This window comes from Sarcophilus harrisii, chromosome 3 (genome assembly GCF_902635505.1).
Source record: "Sarcophilus harrisii chromosome 3, mSarHar1.11, whole genome shotgun sequence".
NCBI lineage: Eukaryota > Metazoa > Chordata > Mammalia > Dasyuromorphia > Dasyuridae > Sarcophilus > Sarcophilus harrisii.
Genome location: NC_045428.1, coordinates 418,036,306 through 418,051,079, shown reverse-complemented (window position 1 = coordinate 418,051,079; position 14,774 = coordinate 418,036,306). Strand labels below are relative to the sequence as shown.

The following is a 14,774-nucleotide window of genomic DNA, read 5'->3' as shown; positions in this document are numbered from 1 at the left end:
TAGAGGAAGGGGGACAATAACAGTCAGGGTCTTCATGGAAAAGGTGACATCTGAACTGAACCTTGAAGATGGAATTTTGACAAGGAGAGACAGAGATGAGGAGGAACTATGAACAGTGTCCCCAGTGAAATCTGGGAGCAGCTGCTTCTGGTGTGGAAGAAGGGTGGGGGGAAAGTGGGGTGCCAAATCCAATAAGACCTTTTAATTAATTGTTCTTTCAAAGACTGGTTTTTCAGATTCAGTTTTTCAAATCATTGCATCATTTTTTCCTGGTTAAGTGAGTAGATCAGACTTGCTAGTACTAACAGCTTTGGGTGCAGATGGCAGAGGAAAAGAGCAAGAGGGAGGGAGGAAGAGGGAAGAAAAGAGTTATATAGAAATGAGAGTGTGAGAGGGGGGAGGGGAAGAGGAAAAAAGATAGAAACAGAGAAACAGGGACAAAAAAGAGACCCAAAAAACACAGTGTGACAGAGATAGAGACAGGGACAGAGAGACAAAAAGAGATGTCACAGACACATACATACAGAGAGACAGAGAAAACTGCAAGAGGCCAAATCTTTAGAAGCTGCTAAGTTGAAACCCTGTTCAAATAAGGAAATTCAACTTTCAGAGCTCACTCTCAAGTCCTAAATTAGAAAGAGGCTGAGTTTCTGTCTATTGTTGAATGCTTTGTAGTAGGCTCCATGGCATAGCTACCTCAATCTATTTTGAATCTATCTTTTAAAAGGCAGTTTGGGGTGACTTGTGCTTTTAAGAGATGACCCCAATGAGAGGTATTAAAATACCTAGAGATACAGCAGGAGACTTGGAGGAAGAGGCCACTGAGAGGAAGTAAAGAGAGACTCAGAAATGTCAAAGAAAGAGAACATTCACCTTCTCTCTTCCCTCTTCAAATAAGAAGTAAAATAAAAACAAATTGCCCCTATAGCACAAACATCATGCCTCCACAGGTACCACCCAATGAAGGGGATATACTCTATAATCAATGAGATAGTTTTTTTGAAAAACACTAAGAGACTTCTCCAATAGCAAATGAATTTGGGATAATATCCAGAATAGCCAATGACACTGCTATGTATGTCACTACTCTCATCATCCCAAATCCAGAATTCAGAGACTGTATTAATGAGAAAAAAATTTCACAATGAAGAAAGGATTCTTTTTTTCTCCTCCAAAAATATGACAGAAATCTTTTCAGGATCAGTACTTGAATCAGGCTACAGAACAAATAGATTCCTTATTATATGAATATAAATTGATCCTGTTATATCACCCTAAACCCCCTCAAAAAAAAGCAGGCATGAAAATCATAATTTCAACATTCATACTAATTTCCCCTGTTTTATTGATACCTTAGGCATGTATGTAAATATGTGTTTTTATTGTCAATCATTCTTGTAACAAAGAAAAAGAGTTAAACAAAAAAGATCAACTACATCTGGCTTTTCAACACTTTCTATCCATAAGCCTCCCTCTTCTCCCCCCCCAAAAAAACAAAACAAGAAAGGAAGAAAGGAATGAAGAAAGGAAGGAAGGAAGCAGAGAGGGAGGGAGGGAAGGAGGAGGCAGCTAGGTGATACAGTGCTGGAGTGCTGGGCCTGGAGTCAGGAAGACCTGTGGATAATGTGATCTTGAACAAAATTTAACTTCTGTTTGCCTCAGTTTCTTCAATTGTATGGTGGGGATAATAACAGCACCTATGTCCCAAGGTTGTTGTAAGGAATAAATTAGGCAATATTTATAAAACACAACACAGTGCCTAAAAAAATTGTAGATGCTATATAAATGCTAACTATTATTATTACAGGAAGACTTTCCTAACTTTTCTTTCAATTCATGATATAAATTTTATATAGCTTATTTAGGAAGCAGTGTACACACACACACACACACACACACACACACACACACATGAGCGGACATTCAAAACCAGGACTTCTGACTACAAATTTAATGATCTTTCCATTATATCACTTTATCCTTGTAAACCCAGCTAGCTAGAGGGTCAGAAAGCCTCCAACAAGTCCTAGAACATCCCTATTTCCAAGAAATCTGGGGGTCCCAGTTCAGTGAAGTCATTTTCCCCTTGCCCTTCAGTTTCTTTACTATGAAGTCTAGGTAGACAGTTCTTCCCAAGGTCCTTAGTACTTCAAGGTATATATATATATATATATATATATATATATATATATATATAATCTGTAATTCACCTGGAAATGGAGTCACAGACAAACACCCACTAAGGTTCAAACAAGTACCATGTTGACTCTCTTGTTCTGCATACCCAAGCAGAGAAGAAAAGGATCTCAGTCACATTTAGAGAAATTTTCAACTCCTCTAGGGCCTTCATTCCTGTGGTCTGAGAGTACTACATAAGTTATCTATTATTCAACAGAGCCCTTGTACAACACTCTGCTTATATCTGTCAAATGTCCTATTCTGCATGATAGTTATTTATTCGTGTTATATTTCTTTCACTAGATTATAAACTACAGAAATGAGAGGGACTATATCAAATAGATACATACATACAAAGACAAAGACAAAGACACACACACACACACCTTTTCCCAGTGCCTAGCAAAGAGACAAGGATGAAGATTAGGACCTGGGACTTGTATTTTCATTGATTTATAGAACTCCCATAAGAGAAAATTCCTTCCACCAATGTAGGTTGGTATCTTCCGTGGAACTCCTCTTAGAGGACTGCCAGAATACTTCCAGTTTGAGTGACATGACCTGGGTCACACAACTAATATGTATCAAGTGGGATTTGATCCCAGGTCTTAGTGCCTTTAAGACTGGGATTTATATCCACTCCACCATGCTGTTCCTTGCGTTACAAATTCTAAGTAGGCACTTAATAAATGGTTGCTGAATAAATTAAAAGTCTTTATCTAGAAATTATTTGCCTTTCTTCTGTAACTGAATAGAGATAACTATCTGCAGTAATAAATTATTCTTCTTCTGTGATGCCAGTGTCAAAGATCTGTCTGTCACTTTCCTTTCCCAGCTACAGAAAAATAGAGTTGAAAGAGGGTGACTAGTAAGCATCTATAGTGCTTACTCAAATACCTAGTATAGAAAGTGGCCAAACATCTAATGCTGAAAAGCAACTGAGGGCACATTTGGCAAAGTCATGTCTACTATTCTTCCTTTTTTTATTTTTTTTTGGAAAGCAAGCATTATCCTTCCTAGTTTCCTGTCTTCCACCCAAACTTGTATGGTTTTATAAGAACCATACAACCAGCTTGATCAACAAAATTGGTATTGGAAGAAATGTGTCCCAGATATCCAAAGGTATGCAAAATAAATGTCAATCCTATAAAAATTCACCGACAAAAAAAGACTCTCTCCCCATCCCTCCCCAGTTAACCCCACCCTCCTCATTCTCTCTCTCTCTCTCTCTCTCTCTCTCTCTCTCTCTCTCTCTCTCTCTCTCACATACACACACACACACACACACACACACACACACCCTCAGTGCCACCCTGCCAACTTCCCCTGGCAGACTAGTTTGGTTCTAAGTGATGCCAAAGGGATTTTCTAAGCCAGGGTTATTAATTCAACAAGCTGAGTTACAAGCAAGACAGAGTTTTCAGATCCTGATATCGACAATTTCAAGGAAAAATAGGATCCAAAATATCCATGAGTCACCTTTAGCAATCTCCTCAATTTTTAAAAGTAGCAATGTGATGAAATTAAAGATTTGAATTTGGGGTTAGGAGGTTGGGGAGGGAAAAGGACTGCCTTTAAATTACTTTTAAGGTACTGTGATATGCCTTCTCTTCCAGTAACTTATGATACAAAATACTTAGTTACAGATCACTTCCTGGGACAATGTTGCATGTATATTAAATAATAAAAGCCCAATAACCTATTTTATTGCACTTTGCAGAAATAAAATCTAAGCAGAGAGTTAAGTCCACTGAGCAAGGATGACAAGTTAGTTAAATTAATCAGTAATGTGAATATTAAGCAAGGGAAATGACCTCTTCTCCCTGCCATTATCTTACCCCTATACTGTTTGCTTGTTGTCTATGTACACAACTAGCATCTGCAAGGTGGCCTTTCAGTATTACTCAATGTTATGACTGTTACTACATAACTTGTCTGGCATCAAGACGGGGACCATGTGAAAATATTTAGGGACTGAATGTGATCAGGGACAGGAAAGTCTGCTACAAGTAATCCATTCATATGGTGGAAGAGTACAAAGGATTGACTAAAGGAAGCAATAAAATTATAATCTTGGCATCTCAATCTGAACAGGAGAGATAGGTTTAGATCACCATCATTAGCAGCATTGCCTTCAAGGCAATAGGGTCTTGGACAATAGGTAAATAGGGTATATTTCTTTGTTAAAAATCATCAGGCAGAGACAGCTAGATGGGGAAGAGGATAAAGCACTGGCCTTGGAGTTAGGAGGACCTGAGTTCAAATCCGACCTCATATACTTGACCCCTATTAGCTGTGTGACCCTGGACAAGTCACTTCACCCCAGTTGTCTCGCGAATAATAAGAAATATAAAGCAGGTTTAAACTGTAGGTTGGGGTATTTAAATAACATATAAGTTATTTTTCCCATTCACTGACCAATCCAAAGGTTGAGGTTCTCCTTTCTATACTGAGGGTGATTAAGAAAGGAACTGGACTGCTGACCTCACCTTAGAGTTATTGGAAACATCTGCTCCTTTCCTGCTCTATAGGTCAATTGCTTTGCTCCTTGATTGTAATAAGATTAGGACTCAACACCACTTCTATTGTTCTTGATCCTAGACCCTCAAACATTATCCTTTGGAATCTATACTGATTTATCACACCAAAAGAACAGACATAATCTAGATCTCCAAATAAAACCACTCTTTAGGTTCAATTTTGAATTGTTAGTGTTAGGATACTAACAATAAACTTAAGAAGGATAATGATAGGATACCCAAGAAAAGCAAACCAAGATGGTGATTGGCCTGAAATCCAGGTCATAAGGATCTCAGAAGGAACTTAGGATAATTAACTTACAGAGAAGAAAAAAAGGTGTCACATATGGCCAAATGAGAAAACAAATGTTAGCTATATTGTATTTGAATAATTCTTAAAGAGAAGGGTTAAACTTGTTCTTTCTGAAGAAGAGGAGGAATGGGTTGATGTTACAAAGGATGAATAGATGGACAGATAGAAGATTTATTAAATGTTAACTATGTGCCAGTCACAATGCTAAAGTGATGGGAACTGAAACACAAGGAAACAAAGACAATCCCTGAAGAAGGTTACATTCTAATAGAAGTAAACAAGAATAAATAGGAATTGGGAAAGGTTGGAAGGGAGGAGGGAGAGATATCCATACAATGGACATGCATCTGGCACTTCTTATCAACTGTGCATCCACTGAGGGAGACTGGAGGAGAATGACATAAGCATAGTTCAGGCTACTTTTAAATGAAGATACAGGCAAGAGAGTCACCAATGATGAGGGTAGATCCTCAGGGTGGAAATTTTAGGGTTGGCAGGCAGCTGGTAAGGTGGTACAGAATAATCACTTAATAAATCCTCTATCTGTCCATTCATTCATTCCTTGTGACATTAATGCATTAGAGAGTAAGTTCAGAGAGCCAGTATGAACAGAAGTGAAGTGAGTATTACTAGAGTCATTCTTGATTCTAGTTTTGATGAAGGCAAATTTAGGTTTAATTTCCGAGAAAGCTTCCCTGCCTCAAATAGAGATATATTTAAATACAATAGGTGGCTTTAGGAAGTAGCTGATTACTCCTTTTTGGAGGTCTTCAAGCAAAGGAGATCTATCTGGTACATTTCCATGACATTTCTATTTTAGATTAGATGTCTTAGGGTCCCTTTCAGGTGTCAAGTTTTGTGACTCCACCATGGGGACAGACCAGATGGGAAAAGAAGTACAAAGAAATGCGAGAGTAGCTTAAATCTAATGGAATAAGCATTTCTATAGACTCATATTTTATGATATAAGCTCTTCTTAGAGAAGCCAGAGAAATTATATTATTATCAAAAAGTCCCAAGCCTCAAAACTTGAGCATACAAGAAAAAAAGCATCCTCAGATCACTGCTGCTTTCCAATGGCATGTTCCATTTGCTCTTTTTAAACAGGGATTTGTAATCTATTAGGATTTAAAATTATACAAAGTTGTCCTGTGGTTTCTTAATCCGAAACTGTAATTTGAAATCATTCCAACATATTGACTTGGTCTTGCTAATGGTATAGAGAGACCATGCCTCAGAACCAGCAAGCCTACCTTTGACAAGAGGCATAAAAATGCCCCTCAGATTTAATATGATAGGCAGTGGCTATGCAGAGAAGAAGAGACAGAAAATACCAGTGAATGAACGGAAGGAGCAATCAAGTTTTTTTTTTTTTGTTTGTTTGTTTTGTTTTTTTATACATCATGGAGAAAACACCCACTTTGAGACACCCAGGTCTCTGGATAAATCACACATATTTCTGCTGATCAAGGAGTTGTCACTTGATACAATTGCCACTCTTATCACTGGGGATAAATGTATTCCTATAGATGAGCTCTTAAAATTCCAGGATTATTTGTACACTCCGAAAAAGGCAAAGTATTCACATCAAATCATATAACAGCTAAAAAAAAAGTCTTGGGATCTAGAAATTTCTTAAACCTACAGAAGCTTTCTTTTCCTCAAAAAGGGTTTTAAGAAAAGACAAGAGAGATGCCGCCTATGTTTTGAACAGAGCAAAGCCATGAAGACTTTAAATGTCAACATAGATCTTAAGGCAATACTTAGTCACCAAGCAGACCCATTTCTTCCTATTTAGAGGGGATAGGGAGGTGGGGGATGGGGAAAGGGAGGAGTATACAAAAGGTTCACATTTGTTTATCCACATTGTCAATGGACAGAAAAGGAAGGGAAAATATGTATTTGTCTCTTATTCTGTGTCTGGGTGGAGGGGCTAATAGCACCTAAAATATGCAACGTATTTCTGCTAACTGAATATTAGTATATTATCACAATTGCTATCTGTTGGCCTTATCTTCTCATAGCAGTATAAATTTGAGATTTTCTTTTTAGTGCTAGCCAGGTTCAAAACACAAAGATCCTGGAATCCTAACAATTACCTTCAGCTCAAATCCTTAAATAATGCCTAATTAAGATCCAAGATCTTGTTGCCATTTTTTCCTATCACTGAAAAGATTGGCACATTTAGCTGCGGGCTGAGAAGGAATTACATCACATTTCCCTGCTTGCTTTGCCTTAATTAATTGAAAAAAAAAAATCTCCAGTAACCCTCTAGTGGAACTTCCAGAAAGGGCAATGAGAAGTGGAATAGGTATGGAAGTGAGAGAGAATGCTGTGTTTTTCAGATTTGGTTAGACTAGGCTCTCAATTCCATCAAGTCAAACCTTACATAATCCAGCTCACAATCTCTAACCCTTTAATCCTAATGTCCCTACAATCAATGAGTTTACTAAGTGCCAGACACAGTAGAAGCACTGGGAACACAAACAGAAGTAGAAAGACAGGCCTCTACTTTCAAGGAGTGGAGTCTACATTCTAATGAGTGATGTCCATAAAAGGAAGTCAAGAGGATGGGGACAGGTGGAAAACAAAGGTTTCCCATGGGAAAAGGGGATCTGGAGTACAGTCATGGCTGGCCTGGATATACTCCTTAAATGGAGATTTTAGGAAAAGTCTTCTAGAGAGAAAGGCCTCCTTAACTGAAAGTTTTTCAACTTCATATTTCATATTGAATGGTTGGTTTTAAATGCTCCCTTAAGTAAAGAACCAGTGAGAGGACTAGCATTAAGATCAAACAATATTGCCTTTTCCAACTTTCATTGGACTCTTACTTTGGCAAAAGTCCTTGACTTTACTACATATTGCATGCATATTTGAGAACCAATTAATGATGGAAAATTTCTTCTTCCTTCACTTTCTTCTAACATTTCTAGAACAGAATCTTTAATTCTAAAAAAAGAAAGCCCATAGAGGACTATGAAATATTCTTTCTAACAATATGAACCCCCATTCTCTTTCTGCAACTTATAGTTTTCCAGAATTGCACAGGGCATCAAAAGGTTTAATCACTTGTTCAGGATTCACACAGCCAACATAAGAACCCAAGATCCTCTGCTTCCAATGATGACTTTCTATCCAGTACCTCACTTGAGCAGAATTAGAAAATTCATTTGTTGTTCTGATGTAAGAAGATGAAGAGGAGAGGCGTATGGGGAGGGAAGATTATCCATCAGAGAAATCGCCCAGTTTGGAACTGGAGAGAACTTGCATGTTGTGTGGGCAGACTGTAAAAATTCAGAAAGAGGTGATGATTTTGTTGACGTTTGCTCCAAGTTCCCAGGCTACCTGGAAATTTGCTCTTATTTCCTCTGGTTGATTGAACTCCAAGCTGAAGCATCCATTTTCACAAGATGTCTACTAGATTTTAAGGTCCAAGAAGGCAGTCTATGATTTATTTAACCTTTTTATTTCTTCTAATACAAGCATAATTCTCTGCACATAGTGGGCACTAAGCAATATCTGTAAATTGAGCTGAAGCCAGAAGCCATTATGAGTGAGAAGGAACCTGACATTTCAAAAAGAAGTTTTCTCCCACCCTCTTTCCCCGCCTCTTCCTAAAAGACAACTTACAGATTGAATGAGGGTTTTTTTTTTTGGGGGGGGAAAAGAGAGAAATATCTTCAGGGGCTATAATATCAACTTCTAATATGCTTAACAAAAGACCTTGCTACACATTCCCTAATTGTTTCAAAATACTAAACTCCCGGTTCTTGTCTACTGGCACTGCCTTAGTCATTACAGGATATTGTTGGCAAAAAAGCAACAACAAAAACAAAATTAAAAAAAAAAAAACAGACTGTAATGCAGTTTTTAAGGATAATAGATACATTCTGATCATCTATCACAACTGAGGAGACATTGTAGAGATCCAAGTATACTGGATACAATCTACCTCAGTCAATTCTTCCATGACAATCCAGGAGTCCAGAAAGAGTCAAAAGAAAATAACAGATTAAAATGATGAATTCAAAGGGAAAGAGAAATAGTAGAATCCAAAGTTCCTTCTTTTCCATCTCACAGGAAATGATGTGATTCAAAGATTAAGGACAAAGCCTAGGCATGGGATATTGTATTTTTCTAACACCTCCCTGCCACAAGTAAAGCAAATTTTAAAACTAACTCCCTGTCTCTGTCTCTGTCTCTGTCTCTGTCTGTCTCCGTCTCTCTCTTCCCCCCTTCTTTCCATTCATTAATTAGTTGTATAATGGTAGCACAGTGAAATGTTAAAAGGACAGCAAATCATCTCTCAAGTGTCATGAAAGACAAAAAGTTTTCTACAGTTGGCAAGCAGCAGCTTCACCTGCCCCAGAGGTCAAGCCTTGATTAAAAATAAATAAATAAAAAAGTCATCACTGTTTTTGGAAAGGTCTTCTTTCAGTCGGGTTTGGGGGAAAAGAAGTCTTCAGACTAAGCTCTCAAGTTACAGGCCCCACCTTACTCCCCCATCCTTCAATGAGATGTGCATACTATGAATGCTAACTCAGGACTCATCCAGAAGAGCAGATCATGGGCAGACATAGTATATGCAGCCATCTAATCTACATTTGTAGGTAATCTATATTTCCTTACATGAGGAAGAAAAGAAGACTGATTATTCATTCAAAAGGAGGGAGGACAAACATACTGCTCAGTCTCTCTTATTATTTCAGTCATGTCTCACTCTTCATGACCCCATTTGGGGTTTTCTTGACAAAATACTGGAATTGTTTACCATATCCTTTCCTAGTACATTTTACAAAAGAGGAGGCCAAGGCAAACAGGGTTAAGTGACTTGGCAAAGGTCTAACAGCTAATAAGTGTCTGAGGCCAGATTTGTACTCAGAAAAATGAGCCTTCCTAACTCCAAGCTGGATCCTATACTAGCTGCATCAGGCTCCCTTACTTCCAACAAAAATGCTAGATTCTTTATTGTCATTATAAATAGATAGGAGCTCTATAGAGACAACAATGATAATTGCTTTTCTTTGCAGACTTGTAATATTGGATTATTCTCACACAAAAACAGTCTCTGTCCTATTGGCGTGGCTGCCATCCCTCCCCCTCTCCACCTTACAAAGACCTAGCTTCCTTCAAAGTTCCATTCAGATGCTACAATATGAGGTTTTTTCCTGATTCCTGCAATTTGCTCTCCTCCTAAATTCTATCTCCAAAAAGTTATCTGCTAATTATGATATACTTTGTTCTTACTACTTTGTTCTTACTTATATGAGCACATGGTGTTTCTCTTAGTAGAATGTAAGCTCCTTAAAGTAAGGTCCTTTTTGTTTTTAATCTTTATATCTATAACCTTCTCCCTATTTCTTTATTGCCACCCCACTCCAGTCACATAACTGGTGATTAATAGATGTTTGATGGAGTTCTGAATTTGTATGACTACTCTGGGTAACAATTTTGGAACCATGTTTTCAAAATTATTAAGCTCTGCTTACCCTCTGACCCAGCAATACCATAACTAGTCCTATAACCCCAAGAGATCAAAGAAAGATAAAAGGGCCCATAAATAGAAAATATATTTATATGGTTTATTTTGTAACAGCTAGAACTGGAAATAAAAGCAATGTCCATCAAGAGAATACTATTGTGCTATCTTAAGAAATGAAGAAAAGGGCAGTTTTAGAAAAACCTGAGAAAACTTGAATGAAATGATTCAGTGAAATAAGCAGACCCAAGAGAACAATTTGTGCTATAACCATCGTAAAAATGAACAATTTTAAAGGTCATAAGAACTCTGAACTGTAATGATCAACTATTGGAGTCTACCCACCTCTTAGCAAAGAAATAAATAGGTTAAATATGGTAAAACTGACTTTTTTTGTATGATCAATATGGGATTTTTTCTTGACTTACAAGGATTTTGCTTTTTTTGGATTTTTTTTTCTTCAATGAAGGGTTAGAAGGAAGACAACAAATTAAATGTTTGGTTTTTTTAAATAAAATTTTATTTAAAAGTATTAATGCTTGTTGGCATAGATTGTGAGCCTGGTTATGCACACACATCCATACAAATATTTCCAGAGAAGTTTACACAAGATTGGGCTTAATGAGTTATATAAACAACTGTCATTTTCCATAGCAATCTTGAACTTTGGAAGAAGAAAGATGGCCCAAACTAAGTTTCATGTGGCCACTAAGAATAGCAGAAACTATAGGAATATCCATCACAATCTGATGCAACAGATTGTCTTTGGCTTTTGTAGCAGCAATTTGTGGCAAAAACTAAAGATAACACTCATTCACAACTATAATGGATCACTTTTAAATAGTATCCTTAATACCACTGGTCGTTTCAGAAGAATTTCCTTCCAGACTCTGCCTCAATCTGCACTGCTGTGCCAATCATGCCCAACTTCAATAGCCTGCTGCTACATGGTTGAAACCAATAATGAAAGGACTAATTCCCTAAGAAAGACTGGGACTGGTTTCAAATGTTCACACACACACACACACACACACACACACACAAAGTAGCCCAGCAAGAACACCACTTGCAAAACTGATAAAAGAGACAACCCTGTACCTTAACAGCAAGTTTAAAAATAACAGATTTTTAATAGTGGTACCTCTTTTTCGTTGGTTCTGAAGGGAGAAATAATGACTATTATCCTAAAATTTTTCAGGAAAGTCTTTTCCAAACACACACAGACACACACAGACACAGACACACACACAGACACACACAGACACACACAAAACACACAGACACACACACACTCTCTCTCTTTCTCTCTATCTCTCTCTCTCTCTCACACACACACACACACACACACACACACACACACAGCCTCTTTAGATTTTTTAACTAGTGTTTGGCTGTGCAATGAGAAACCTCCTGAGTCCACAGCCACATACTGTACATACACAGCCACTAGAGTCATCGGCTAAGTGTAGCAAGACCAAATTGAACAAGCTCACTGCAAAGCCATCCCTGGTCTCAGCTTCCTATCCCTGACCATCCCCATCACCTTTCTGTCCAAGAGCATATGCCAAATTTCCTTGGGCAGGGAGTTCAAAATGTCATGTTGAAGGATGGCAGCTTGCCAGGTGCTGGTGTCAAAAGGGACAGGTGGAGGTGTTAAAGGGACAGATGTAAGATGGGGTACTTTCAGGAGCTATCAATTAAAATGTAGAACTGAGCACACTTGATCAAGTTTTGGTTGCAATTCAAAAATCATGCAGTCAAAAGATATACACACCTTTTACCAGCTGCTAGACCATGCAACTGGTCTCTGGCTCCTTCCAAGACAGGAGCAATGGAAACAATTATGCTGGTCAGCTAATGCACCAGCCAACAACTCAGGGACTTTCAAGTTCTATGTTACAAGAATAAGAAATTCCTTCAGGGATGACAGGATCAAAGATTTTAATTTAGCACTCTAGAAAAAAAAGATTGATACTAATCACAGGACTTGAATTCAAATACACCTCTAATGCTTATAATTTTATGCTCTTGGATAAGTCACGAAACTTCCTGAGACCTCAGTTTCCTCATCTATTTAAAAAAAAAAAAACTGGCCAGCTTCTGAGGTCCTTCCCAGCTCAATATGTACAATTCTCACAGATCCATCTAGTCTAGGGTATTAAATTAGAAACAAACAGACAAATGAGATGTCTCCACTTCCATGCCCAGCATACATGGCGCAGAAGAAAATTAGCCTGAACTGGAAAGGGATGCAAATGTTTGAAGAAAGCAAAGTTTCTGTAAATTCTAGAAGATAAAAGAAGTAGTTAGGTGATACTGTGGCTAGAATTCCTAGACTGGAGTCAGGAAGATTCATCTTTCTGAGTTCAAATCTGACTTCAGACATTTACTAGTTGTATCACCCTGGGCAAATCACTTAATTCTATTTGAATTGGGTTTTCCTTCTATAAAAATGAACAAGAGAAGGAAATAGCAAACTACTCCAATATCTTTGCCAAGACAACCTCAAATGGGGTCACAAAGAGTTGGAAATGACTAAGCAACGACAACAAAAGAAAATGAAAAAGCACAAGATGAAGAGATCTAGGACATCTGAAAAAATATTTCAATTGTTGGGAATTATCCTTGACAGTATCATCAAATATAACAAAAAAGAGTGTTCTGTTTAAAGATTTTCGTAAAAGATTTATATGTATTAGAGAAGGAAAAAAATGGAAGCAACCTACCTGTCCGATAAATCATATTACACTGAAATAGTGAAATATCATGCTGCAATTAAATAAAACTGGGGAAGACAGCATAGAGAAACCTGGAAAGAGCTTTATGAAAAACTATAAAGTAAAAAGCAAAACAAGAAAGAGTAGATAGGAACTATGAGTAAAAGTCAATAATAATGAATGAAGAAAAAAATCCTGATGATGACTTAGAAGGGATTTTAAAAGTTATCTTTTATGGGTTGAAATTAATTTAAATATAAATCATTACTAAGCAAGTTTAATTGTTCTTAAAGCAATTAATTTTAAAAAGCTCTAGAGATGAAAATGAGGTTAACAATAAAACAATGGTTTAAGAGGACATAGTGGAATGGGAGGGCAGAGAAGAACAGGGCTGGAAATGAAGGGAAAAGTAGAACTTGGAATAAAAAAGCCATTTTTACCTCAATACACTGTGCCTTTGATCACAGGGGAGAAACAGGTAGGAATGTGACACAGAGAATTGGCAAAGAACAATGGATCCTCTAGGATCCTTCAGGATGATTGAAGGCAGCTGTGTTCATTTCCACCGTTTATCTTTCCAGAACAAACCAAAAACCAGTCTTCCGATACCAACAGCTAACAACAACAACCTGCCTCATCAAATAATATATTAGAAATTAATATGTATTTTTTAAAAGAAAAACAATCTTCCATTGAAGGTTTCATTTGATATTCCTTTTTGTGTGAATGTTAACCTGAGATTATTGAAGATCATAACAAATAGATGGCAGTGACCATTTTTACCTCTTTTTTATATCCCTAGTGCTGACTAGAGTGCCTGGCACATAGTAGGCACATAATAAATGTTTACTGATTGACTGATTGCAAGTTTTGTGAAGTTCCCTGACAAATCGCAGAAATCTGGGTTGGCAGCAACATCCTTAAGGTACTCAGGGACTGATTTCATTTTCAAGGGCTCTCAAAGGGAAAGAGACCAAAAAGAATAGGGGAGGGGACAACTGTATGGTACACTCTCAAAGAAAGGCAATCAAGATGACCATCAGTAATGATGTGCTCACCAACTTTCTCTTCATTAAAGAAATTTTCATTAGAATAGATTGTGATCATATCCAGGGGTATCCTTGATTAGAAAAAAAACAAGTAGGTTTCCAAAGAAGCCTTCTGTCTAACAAAAAATTATTCATGATATTCTATTGACTAGTAATACAGAGAATACAGGATTTCATCTTGATTTTTTTTTTTTTTTAAGGATTAGGTAAAGCAAAATCCTCTACTCTAAACAGGCATTTCTTTTGCAAGATTAAAGATAAAACACAGTTTTCTCATAAATTTAATTTGAAGTGATTTTATCCTATGACCCTCTAAGTACTAAGTAAGGCATAAAAGAGGGACACATGTTTGTCAAAAGTTTTAGCTGTGATCATAAAATTACAAGGAGACAGTCAATCAGCTGCCCTACTGTTCTACCCATCCAAATCTATAACTTCTCAGATCTAAAAAAGAATTGCTTTCCCTGGCAAAGCAATTCAATTCAAATGTAAGCTCTTTGAGGTTAGACACTGTCTCCT

General features: G+C 37.3%; 1 protein-coding gene across 1 annotated transcript in view; it reads right to left on the bottom strand.

Moving 5' to 3' along the window:
• ACVR1 (activin A receptor type 1) overlaps positions 1 to 14,774 on the bottom strand; it is an 83,248-nt gene that overhangs the window by 48,322 nt on the left and 20,152 nt on the right. The gene's annotated exons all lie outside the window — the stretch shown is intronic.